Raw genomic sequence first — 12,591 nt, 5'->3', positions numbered from 1 at the left:
AAAAATTGAGTTTCGGTAGATGAGATTCAGAAACGAATAATTGAAAAGACTGAAAATATTTTCATGTTTTACAACTGTTGACTGCGCATGCTTAGAATAAAAGTTCAATAGGTATCAATTTGAAACTGCCGTGGAGTAGGTGTTGGGTCAAAATTTTGTTTTCACATTTTATATTAAAATTAAGAAAATATACTTTGTATTTTGTGTTTGAAAATTTGGAAAAAAGAAGGAAGGCCAAGGCACGGGAGACCGGAGTAGCCAGTTTTGAAGAATTGTTAATATTGTCCCTTAGCTTATAACATCGCCCACATCGAAAATTGGCGGTTTTTACATTGTAATGCTTATCGATGTAGCTATTCATTGCGCATTTAACCACTGGTCACATGTTATAGATTTCAGCAAATCAGAGTTTAATGATTTTGTGACAATTCACACTGGACTTTTTACTAAAGGATAACGATGTTGTGACAAGGGAGGGTGAAGGGGTCCAAAACAGTCAACCCAATACTCAGTTATTGAACAAAGTTCTTAAAAAACTCCATTTAAACGCGAATGTTTATTGCAGTTGTAAAGTATGACTGTGAGTTTGAACAACCACCATCTTTCAATTAAAGGTTGGTAAACATATACTTCATTGCTAAAATTAAAAAACATTTAAAATAAGAAACTATTAACTAAAAATGTTTTTTGTAATTTTTAAAATGTTCACGACATTTTTAAAAAAGTTTGTTTGAATAATAGAAATAAAGAACGCAGAAACTCAAAAAGACTAAGAAGACTTAAAACTGAGAACCGTTAAAACTACCCAGTGAAAAATAAAACCGCGTCCCACATGGGTTCCGCGTGGGTTCCGTGTGGGATTGATGGGATTTACATGGGACGGATTTTCCCATGTGGTATCCGTATGGAAATTTGTCACCTTAAACCCATGTGGGTAATCCCACATGGGTTACATGTGGGAACCATATGGTATTTACACACATGGGAAATCCCACGTGGGTTTCCTGTGGGATTTGCATGGGAATTAATTTGAAAGCTGGAAACTAAAAAAAAAACTTTTAAAAAAAAACTGAAATAAAAATTTTTAAATCGACATTGCATTGCGTTACATTTATATTGTGTGCAAATATTTTATATTAATATAGAGAATGGCAAGCAAGTATGTAAGTACCACGAATAATATTTATCTTTCTTTATAGAAATAAGATTAAGATTTGTGCAAATAGACGTATTATTAGGATAATATAATAGTTATTTGAATATAGATCTTGAGTAAATTATTTGCAAACAATTAACTGATGCAAGTTGAAATGTTGTCAAAAACCAATCTTGCATGCATGGGACACTGCAGTGTCCCACAAAGAAATGCAGGTTTGAAAGTCAAAGAATTTCCAATTTTCTTTATTAAAAAAAGAAAAAAATAGAATGGAGATGGGTTTCTGTAACTTTTTTTATGCTCCAAAACTTTAACTTTAGATATAATAAGGTCCTTAACATTTAAGGGACTTACGAACTGCATTGAGGAACAAAAACAGGATATTTACAGAAACTTTTCAACTTTTAATCTGGAGTACCACAGTGTTATTGAGAATAAAGCCTCTGGGTCCAGTTTTCAAAGTAATATGATCTAAAGTAATGTTTAAATAAAATAATATGCTTTAAAATGCATATAGTTATACATATAACTCCTGATAGTTAACTATATGTAACAAATTATATGTATATACATATAATTTGTTATAAAAACTTATTTTTTAAGGTTATGCTTGAACAAATTAGTACCAATTAATTCAAATTCAAGATTTAGTTCAAGTTCAAGTTCTTATTTGTTCATTGTTTTTTCACTATTTTAGATTTATTTGTTCAAATTTGTTGACTAGTACTAATTCTTACTACAGTAAAAATATTTATCATTGTTGAACATGATTTTATAAGTAACTTAATATTACTTTCAACATATTTTGACAACACCCTTTACATTTTAAATGACAACAGCTTTACTTTTCTATTGATGTTAAATTTATTACGTTTCAATAACTCAGATTGAATTTTAACTGAAATATTGTAAGATTTGTAGGGGTTTGTTGTATATCAAATGGTGTTGTAAATAAAGTAAAAATAATATATATATATATATATATATATATATATATATATATATATATATATATATATATATATATATATATATATATATTGCGATTCGCACTTCCTCTTCTGCCTCTCTAATTTATAAAATAGGTGGTAAAAGCTTGCTCAATAGGTAGGTTCTCAGCATAACAATGCTTTTTTTTACACTTTCTAAAGAGAAATATGGCAATATATATATATATATATATATATATATATATATATATATATATATTATTTTTAGTTTATTTAAAACACCATTTGATATACAACAAACACTTACAAAGCTTACAATAATTCAGTTAAAATTCAATCTGAGTTATTGAAACGTAATAAATTTAACATCAATAGAAAAGTAAAGCTGTCGTCATTTAAAATGTAAAGGATGTTGTCAAAATATGTTGAGAGTAATATTAAGTTACTAATAAAATCAAATTCAACAATGATAAATATTCTTACTGTAGTAAGAATTAGTACTAGGTAACAAATTTGAACAAATAAATATAAAATAGTGAAAAAACAATGAACAAATAAGAACTTGAACTTGAACTAAATCTTGAAATTGAATTAATTGGTACTAATTTGTTCAAGCATAACCTTAAAAAAAAAGTTTATATAATAAATTTTATGTATAACTAGTTATACATATAGTTAACTATCAGGAGTTATATGTATAACTGCATGCATTTTAAAGCATTTTATTTAATTTATATACTACTTTAGATCATATTACTTTGAATACTGGACCCAGAGACTTTATTCCCAATTACACTGTGGTACTCCAGATTAAAAATTGAAAAGTTTCTGTAAATATCCTGTTTTTGTTCCTCATTGTACTTCGTAAGTACCTTAAGCTTTATGAACCTTATTATATCTAAAGTTAAAAGTTTTGGAGCCTAAAAAAAGTTACAGAAACCTCCCTATCTCCCCCCTATTTTAATATTTTTTTTTAATAAAGGAAATTTGACTTTCAAACCTGCATTTCTTTGTGGGACACTGCAGTGTCCCATGCATGCATGCTTGGTTTTTGACAACATTTAAACTTGCATCAGTCAATTGTTTGCAGATAATATACTCAAGAACTATATTCAAATATCATATGAACATGTTAGAGAATGTTCATATGATATTTGAACATCACAAATTTAATAATATTGTTGTGATATGTTATATAAATAATACCATGATAGATTATTATATGAAAATAAGATAGGATATAAAGGCAATGATCAAAGAATAAATTTACTTATAGAAATTTAGATGTTTGTTTATTATTTTCAGAATATTATGTGTGACCGCGGCCTTCTATAATAACAGGCCTTGACATCGCGCAACAAGTTTGTTAAACTGAAGGCCAATTCCTAATACTGTGTTTACATTTTCATCTTTTAACATTAGACGAAAGTTTGTGTTCGCGCTTTTTTAATAAATCTTTAAAATTTGATTGGTTTCTAAATTAGGTAGCGCAACTTCAAGGCGATAACGTTGTAAGGTTCAAGGCGTTAACTTTGTAAGATAATAATATTGTCAAACTAACGATAAGTTTTTTTAATAATTAAAATGCCTTAAAAATGCCTTTAAAATGCAGTGTATCTCTTTGCAAGTCGAACTATCTCAACTGCAACAAAAATATCAATTTATACAATTACAACTACAATATCAATTACTACTACAACAAAAATATCAATACTCAACTACAACAAAAATATCAATTTATAAATTTCCGAAGAATCTAGAGGAGAGAAAAAGATGTTGTGAAGCTATCCCAAGAACTGGTTTTATTGTTACAGACTATACAGCAGGATGTCAACTGCATTGGCCAAATGAAGCACCTTTTGAAAGCAAATATGGGAAGCAATGACCTTTAAACCCACCATCTGTTTTTAAAAATATTCCGCCTAGTTGTTAAGCCACACCAGCAAGTAAAGTTAGAAAAACTGTAACTTCAAGTGGTTTTCGAAGCATTTTACCAGATGAGTTAAAAAAAAGTATAAAAAAAGTTTACACATACAATCAAAAATGTACAAACTTGGTGTTCCATTATTTATTTGAGTAATTTTCAATGATTATTCATTTGTAGCTAACCATAATAGCACAACTTGTAGTATTTCATCTTTAGCTGTAAACAAATTAAAGTTAATAAAAACAAAATCAGCTTTATTTGAAGCAGTTAGATTTTAAAAAAAATAAAGAAAGTTCGCTTCAGTCAAATATTCTATTCGAACACCTTAATGCTATGAGAAAAGTTAATGTTGGTGAAGTTTTATATACTTCAGATATTATATGTAGAGCATATGAGTATATGTATGTAGAGCATATGAGTATATTTGTGTATTGACTACAAGTTGCCAAGTATAAGGACTTTAACACGATTGACTTCAAAAATAAGCTCAATGGAGGACCTAAGTTTCATAAATGGTATTTTTATGAATTTAAATCTATTGAAAAGAACTTCCATACTACTAATTGATGAGGTCTATGTCAAAGCTTCATTACTTTACCAAAGAGGTGCTTTGTTTGGTCAAGCAGTAAACTACCCTGAAAAGTTAGCTAAAACAATTTTATCATATATGATTAAATGTCTTTTTGGAGGTCCAGAATTTATATGTAGAGCTCAACCTGTTGCAAATCTTTCCTCTGAATTTCAGTTTGCTCAATGTCAACAAATTGTTGATACGATAAATAATATTGAAAATAGTAAGACACTTACAAAATGGTAATAATTACTGATGGTAACCTTGTAAATCAAAGATTTTTTGGAGTGTTTAAAACAGTTGATAGTAAACCATGGTTAACAACATCAGGTATATATTTATTGTATGATTATGTGCATCTCTTAAAATCTATACGAAACAATTGGTTGACAAAAAAGACTGGCGAACTTCAATTTTTGAACAATAAAGAACTGGCTTTGGCTAAGTGGAGTGATTTAGAAACTATATATAAAACTGAGTGTAATAGTCTTTTTAAATTCTCTAAACTTACAGCTAAATCAGTTTATCCAAAACCAATAGAGAGTTTGTAAAGTTTTGTTTGTCTGTTTTTTGTGATCCAGAGATTGAAAATAAAGCATTTGAAGGTACTGCTGTATTTATTGAAAAAATAATTTTTTTTCGAATGTTGTTAATGTCAAAGCACCTGGTGCTGGCATTCGGTTTAGAAATGAATTATGCGGAGAAATCCACTCAGTTGGTGATCAACAGTTTCAACTGCTACGAGATATTGCTGAACTGTCGAATTTTATGAAACCTACAGGTAAGCGTGTAAAACAGCTTACGCTAGATACTAGCAATGCAATAGCGCATTCATGTTATGGCTTTATTAATCTCGTAGAAACTTTGTTGAGTAATGGAGCAAAGTATGTCTTATTAGGTTGGTTTTCAACAGATCCACTTGAAAAAGCTTTTTCTAAGCTTCAACAGGGATCTGGAGGTACTTACTTTATAAACGCTAAATCTGTAATTCAAAAAATTAATATTCAACATACTAAATTGATATTACAACTTGACATTCCTGTTGATGGTATCGATGGTCATACTTGTGACATATGTTTAAGAGATATTTCTATTGATAAAAAGAACTTCTGGATAATATACATGATCTTGAAAGCTCAGTTAATAAATCTACATTAGTGGCTGTAGTTTACATAGCTGGCTATGTGCAAAAAAGCAAAATAAAAATTTATGATGATTCTACCAATTATTATTATAAAAATGGAAGTTATCTGTATAGCCTAAACAGAGGCGGACTTGAAATTCCTTCTGATGCTCTTTTCTAATGGTCAATATTTTGCTTTTTTTTTTTCAAGGTGCTACTGACCCTTTATGCAGAACATTTTGTGTTACTCAGTTTCAGTTTATTGCTGCTAAATATAAATTTAAAATCACAAAAAAACAACGCAGAGTATATTCTAATATTCTGCTAAAGAATTACTCACTAATTACCACTCCCAAAATACTAAAGCTATCATAAATTACGTGAAAGTTTTGTAATTTATTATGCTATTTGCTTGTTATGTTTTTTATTTTCTCATTAGCCTATATGTCTCTCAATATGTTTGGATTTGTAAATATTTACCCTGTTGAGATATATTGATAAATCTTTTTTTTTGCTTGATTCAACTTTTGTTGGTGTTTTTTGTTGTTGGTGATTTTTATTGTTACCATTTTTAGCAAAAAAAAATTAAAAATACAGTTATCTTTCTAATATATAGATATATACTTTGTTATGGTTCTGCTTGTTATTGATACTATTTAATATTACGTAAATATTCTTAATGAAATTTGAAATACGAAAAATATGATTATCTTTTAACAATTTTTTGGTTTTCTTTTTATATTTCCATCTTTACTAGAGATTATTATTAGAAAACATAGACTACCATTACACCCTACCTAATATAAAAATATATCAATATAAGTAAAAGTGAAAGTTTAATCGGCCTTCAGTTTTTACGGCATTTTGCGCGATGTCAAGGCCTGTTATTATAGAAGGCCGTGTGTGTGAGAAAAAAGTAAAGATACTTTTGCATCCAGTGGCTATTGCACCCAACGTCTACATCATTGAAAAAGTACGTTTTTACGTTTTTGTTTTTTTGTTTAACTACTTATCCTAATTGATCACTTTTTTTCAGGATTCTCCTCATGGGTTCAAGCTCATTACGCATAATATGTGTTCAATTACCCATAATACGTTAGTCATTGTAAGTAATAAATTAGGAAATAATTATTTGTGAAATATTGTAGTCATTAATGACTTCAACCTGGCTATTAATTAAAATTGCTCGACTAATAAGGTTCCTTATTAAAATTGCTCTCTTTCTCTCTCTCTCTCTCTCTCTCTCTCTCTCTGTCTCTCTGTCTCTCTCTCTCTCTCACTCTCTCTGTCTCTCTCTCTCTCTCTCTCTCTCTCTCTCTCTTCTCTCTCTCTCTCTCTCTGTGTATATATATATATATATATATATATATATATATATATATATATATATATATATATATATATATATATATATATATATGTATATATATATATATATATATATATATATATATATATATATATATATATATATATATATATATATATATATATGTATATATATATATTTATATTTATATATATTTGTATTAATATTTTGTTTTTTAGAAAATGTTTGAAGAAAGTTAGAAGATACTAAAAACCTTGGTATTATGCAAGCTGAAGCGATTTAATTAATTCAATCGACAAAAAACGGCGTGTAAATCGCAAAAGAAAAAATAATATTTTTAATATTCATTTTGGATGTATTGATTAATAGCATTCATTTTAAAATAAATTCATTTTGCAAACCTATTTTTAATTTTATAAAATTTCGTCATAATAGTTTAAGGTAAATCCCACATAGGTTATAGGTGAAAAACATCACATGTAAAAGATCAAAAATGCTACACATTTTGAATACCAAATGGGATAAAGTAGTAAATACCAGATTAAGTTAAGCCTCTCTGAAAGCTTTGATGATTAATTTAAAATTACTATTTAAGTAATTTTTAAACTAAAAGAATTTTAAAAATTATCATTGAAGCATTCGGACTTTCATTTGTCTAGTATTGATTACTTTTATACCATTTGGATTAAAATATGTGGCATTTAAGATCTATAACATGTAGTATTTTCCACCTATATCCCATATAGGATTTACCACATAAAACCCATGTGGGATTTACCATATGAAACCCACATGGGACAAAATAATAATCCCCATATGGGTTACATATGGTAAAAACCCACGCGTATCCCATATGGGATTTACCATATGGAATCCATGTGGGATTTACCATATGAAACCCACATGGGACAAAATAATAATCCCCACATGGGTTACATATGGAAAAAATCCACGCGTATCCCATGTGCGCTTTTTCACTGGGTAAGCGCTCTTAAAAAAAAAAGTTTTTTTTTATAATCATTTGTTAAATCAATTTAATCAAATAACTTTAAATATTTTAAAAACATATTTCTAGACTAAGCTAAGATTCAAAATCACGTAATGAAGATGAACTACTTCCTCAACCGTGCCACAAGAGAATATTGACATTGTTTTTCCAAATGATACTCCGGAACCAAAATTCAAACCAGGTACTTGGACACATGATAAAACCATGCGTCAATCTAATCCGCGAGCTGGAATGGAAATAGATAATGTTTTTTCAAATGATGAAACCATGCATCTATCTAACCCTAGAGCTTAAATGGAACAAGATAATGTTTTTTCAAATGATGAAACCATGCGTCAATCTAATGCAGAGCTTGGATTGAAAGTGATGAGTTTTCTAATGATGAACGTCAGTCTATTATTCATAAAGTATTAAATGAAACAAGATAATTGTTTATTGCAAAAGTATAGCAACTATATGTTTCATTTCAATTTTTATTTTCTAGTGGTTTTTTTCCAAAATCACGGCAAATGCGTAGTGGTTAAAGCGCTGTACTTCTGAACCTGATGTCTCAAAGGATCATTTTTCCTAAACGCTAGGCTATTCTCGCTGACGCCTTAAAAGGAGCCAGCGAGAATAGCCCACCGTAATTACATTAAAAACTTTTCTCTTAAGTTTGCTTATTAATAGAAATTCAATAATTTGTTCTGATAAAAAAGAATAGTACAAAATATACACTTAACACCCCCGTCTTGTAATATTAACACTTTAAAAATATATTTTGTGTTATAAACTGTAGTGACGTTTAGCCTTTAACTATATAGCAGAAAATCTTTTCATTTTATTTTCTTTAGTCCAAATCACGATTTACAATAATTACATGATGAATCGATTTTTTTTCTAGTGATTCAAAAAAGGTTCATCAAAATCAACTAGTGCTCGCTTTAAAACTTATTATATTAAAATGCTTCAAAAGTGTGTAAATAGCACCGAAAGTTTTTCTTATGTGAGTGGTAAAGCGATATACTCAACACAGAAATGTTCTCTAACTTTATTGATTTGGGAGGTTTATCACTTCTATTTTGGTTGCAAGATTGCAGACAAAGATCAGGAGTTCATATATATGTTTCAATAATTGTGCTTCTAGCCTCCAGAACTGCATTATTCAATGAAGTGTTTGCAAAAAAAGTAAGGCCCTCCTCATAGTCTTTGGATTAGAGTTACAAGATCTTCTCAAAAACAATGGATGGTCATGTGTTTTTTTGTGATATTTATAAAAAGAGATTAAAAAATAACCTATACATATAAATAGAATCTGAAAAAAACCCTCATGTCTTTTGAAATTCAACCTAAAACTATTAGAATCAAGCAGTGCCTGTGATATACCAAAATGAATATTATTGTTAAGTAAAAAAAGTTAAATCATAGATCATTTATAGATTGATATAGTGATTGTTGGCTATCTCTATCTCACTGCAACTATTGCTTGTCTCCCAACAATTATCGCTTATCTCCCTACAATTTGATTTGATTAATCTCTTAATGAATTAAACTTCTCAATTTTGGCGGAAATCAAATCTTTGTTTGTCTGACGACTTCGTTTTGATATTTTTCGGCATTTGAACATTTTTTACAAGTAGAGTTCTCTAATAATCATATTATTTAAAAAACTTCTATTTTATAGTTAAATAGGAGTAATACAAAGGTAACTAAGGCTATTAAATACATAGAATCTTTTAAACAACCACTGAACAACCACGCGTTTCCTGAAAAAGTGCAATAGGATACAACAGTTTGACAACAACCGATATTATGATACGTCGTTTGGCTGTGAAAAACATACAGATTTCAAGTTCACTAATTCTTGCTCAACTGTCTCTTTGTTAAATGCTAGCTCCTGCACAGTTTGAAAACATCATGCCTTAGACTTCTGTACTTAATCCACGCTATCATCAAAAAACATTTGATGAATGCGTGAAAAGACATTAAAATCTCCTCGAGTTTCGAAACCGCTGCGAACATTGGCGCTGTTAAAATTTTTTACAACATCATGAGACTGTCAATTCCACAAATTATTGAAAAACTTTGAAAAACAATATGTATTTTTTGTTTCGAATTGAAATGCTTGACGTTTTGATATACGGATAAATACTAAAACATTTATCAAAATGAGGCCTCTTTTTCTTTTGCGCTCATGTATGTTCTTTTTTTAATTGAGAAGTTTCCTAATAATAAATGCGTTCGCTATACAGTAGAAAATTGTTTTTTTGCAATAAATATTGGGTGGTCAGATCTTTTTTCCATAACTGTATAACCTATAGACCAAAAACCCTTGTTCCGTCTTAGCACTTTAGTGATACTGTTTGTTTTTTTAAATTTAATGCAAAAATATTTGTTGAATTTAATTATTTATAAATATGGCCATGGGAATTATGTTTTCAAAGACAATGATCATTGCATTCTTTATTAAGACTGAGATTCTTTTATAGGTTGTGATAAAATATATCACATTTTATTCGTAATTAAAGAAAATGGTGTGATAAAATACATGACATCAAAATCAAAGGTTAAACTCTTTGTTAAAAGATTTGGAACTTTTTATCGTTATCATTTAAAAAAGATTTTGATTTGTTAAGAACATATTCGTTTGTTTTTCTGTTTACTTGGCTTTAATAATAGTAATGGCGACGATGATAAAAAATAACCTTAAATTAGGTTAAAAATTGCAATTAGGTTTAGGCCGCTTAAAAAGATTTAGTTATTCTGCACCTCAGTGTAAAATATTTAGTTAAAACAATTATATAACCTGTTTATGGCATGGTTACTTTTGAAATATATCACGATTATCCAATTAAAGAAATACTGAAACAGTTTAAGTTAATCTATTTTTTTGTCAATCATTGAGATTTACGACAAGAATATGAAAAAATTCCAATATCTCGATTAATAAACATTACAAGAGGTATATATAATTTTGAAAAAAAGACACTTATTTTTTAAATAGGAAAAAGACTTTTTAATGCTAGAACTTTTTCAAATATATTTCTTTGACTAAATTAACTAATAAATTGAAAAAAAAAGCATTAGTAATAAAAAATATAAAAGCAAAACACGCTGATCTTCAAATAACCAAAATGCTCTGTTTAAATGTTGCATAAAACTAAACTCTTTCTAAACCTATTTCATAAAAAAATTAAGTACATTATGATTTATATGTTTTAATTGGCTGCTTATCTTTGCAAGAAAGTACTTCTTTATAATAGAAGATAATTGTGTGAAACTATGTAACCAGCTAAATGAAAAATTTAATTTTCATATCCCTGTGGGCACGGGACGTAAGAAAGACGTCTTTTAAACGTCTTTTAAACGTTCTGGACGTCTTTTGAACCTTTTGGACGTTTTTGGAACGTTCAAATTATGTCTGTTTTAGGTACCGTGTTTACTGGGTGAATTGATTTAATTAAATTGTTTTTTTTTTAAAACAAGATATTAGATATAACAACAGAAGGAAGGGAGTGCCAAGGTTGTAGGTGCGTACTGACATGATTGCACTAAATAAATATATTTTAAATGCGTTATATCAGAACTTGATTGGATTTTTTCACGGGGTTTTTAATGAAAAATGATTGGTTATTGTTGTGTAAAGAGCATGGGTAACTAATTTTGTAACAATGAACACGGCATTAAACAAAGAACTGGAAAATTTTAAATAATTTTAGTTGGCTCTGAGACAGCCTGAAATTTAACTGATACAACCCGATCAGTAGTAAATACATTCGAAACATTTTAAAAGAATCCTCAATTTTAGTTAATTACCTAACTAGTATAGCAGATATATCGCAGCTAGTTTCGGAAAAATTGCAAGCATTGAAAATTATAAAGTAAATTTCTAATGGCATTTCAAGTTCAAATTTAAGTTGCACAAAGTTACTTCTTCATAAATTTAGTTTACATAACTTAGTTTTATTATATTTTTCAAGTAAGTTTTTACGTAAATTTTATATTTCGATAATCATTTAAATGTTATAATTGATTACATATACTTTTGGAAAGAAAATTTTTCAATGTGAATGTCTAAGGTCTGGCGAAAATTTGCTAAAATTCGAATTACAAAGTTTACTGAAAAAATTGTGTTACTTTCAGTTAAATTCGAAAGTTATTAAATTTTTTCTGTTAAAACAAAAATTAATTTTAAAATTCATTACATGTTTTACGTATATCAACTTGTTTCTTCGCGCAGAGGCCTTGCTCATCAAGGCTTGTGTTTTGGAGTTAAAGAGTTAAGGGAGGTTTGCAACAACTTAAAAAAAAAATTCAAAATTTTTGAAAAAAAAGTAACCTCTTAGACTAAAGTGACCTTTGGCCTTAGAAAAATAAATACAATAAAAAAGCAAAAAGAAAACATATTAGAAATATATTTATCTTACAGAGTCAATAAAATTAATAATGCATGGTAAGTCAGTTAAACTTCGATATAAAATTCCTAATTTCACTTTCAATTCAAGTTTTGAAATCCGAATTCGGATTTCAAAACTTGCTTTTAAAA

The 12,591-nt window shown here is 28.4% G+C and overlaps 1 long non-coding RNA gene across 1 annotated transcript; it reads left to right on the top strand.

The window, feature by feature from the left end:
- The first annotated feature begins 870 nt into the window (after positions 1-870).
- On the top strand, positions 871-7,409 carry LOC136089433 (uncharacterized). Its single transcript, XR_010643050.1, has 3 exons — positions 871-1,163; positions 3,412-6,832; positions 7,276-7,409. It is a non-coding gene; the product is annotated as an uncharacterized LOC136089433 (long non-coding RNA).
- The last annotated feature ends 5,182 nt before the right edge of the window (positions 7,410-12,591 follow it).

This window comes from Hydra vulgaris, chromosome 13 (assembly GCF_038396675.1).
Source record: "Hydra vulgaris chromosome 13, alternate assembly HydraT2T_AEP".
Taxonomy (NCBI): domain Eukaryota; kingdom Metazoa; phylum Cnidaria; class Hydrozoa; order Anthoathecata; family Hydridae; genus Hydra; species Hydra vulgaris.
This window is presented reverse-complemented; position numbering and strand designations above follow the sequence as displayed.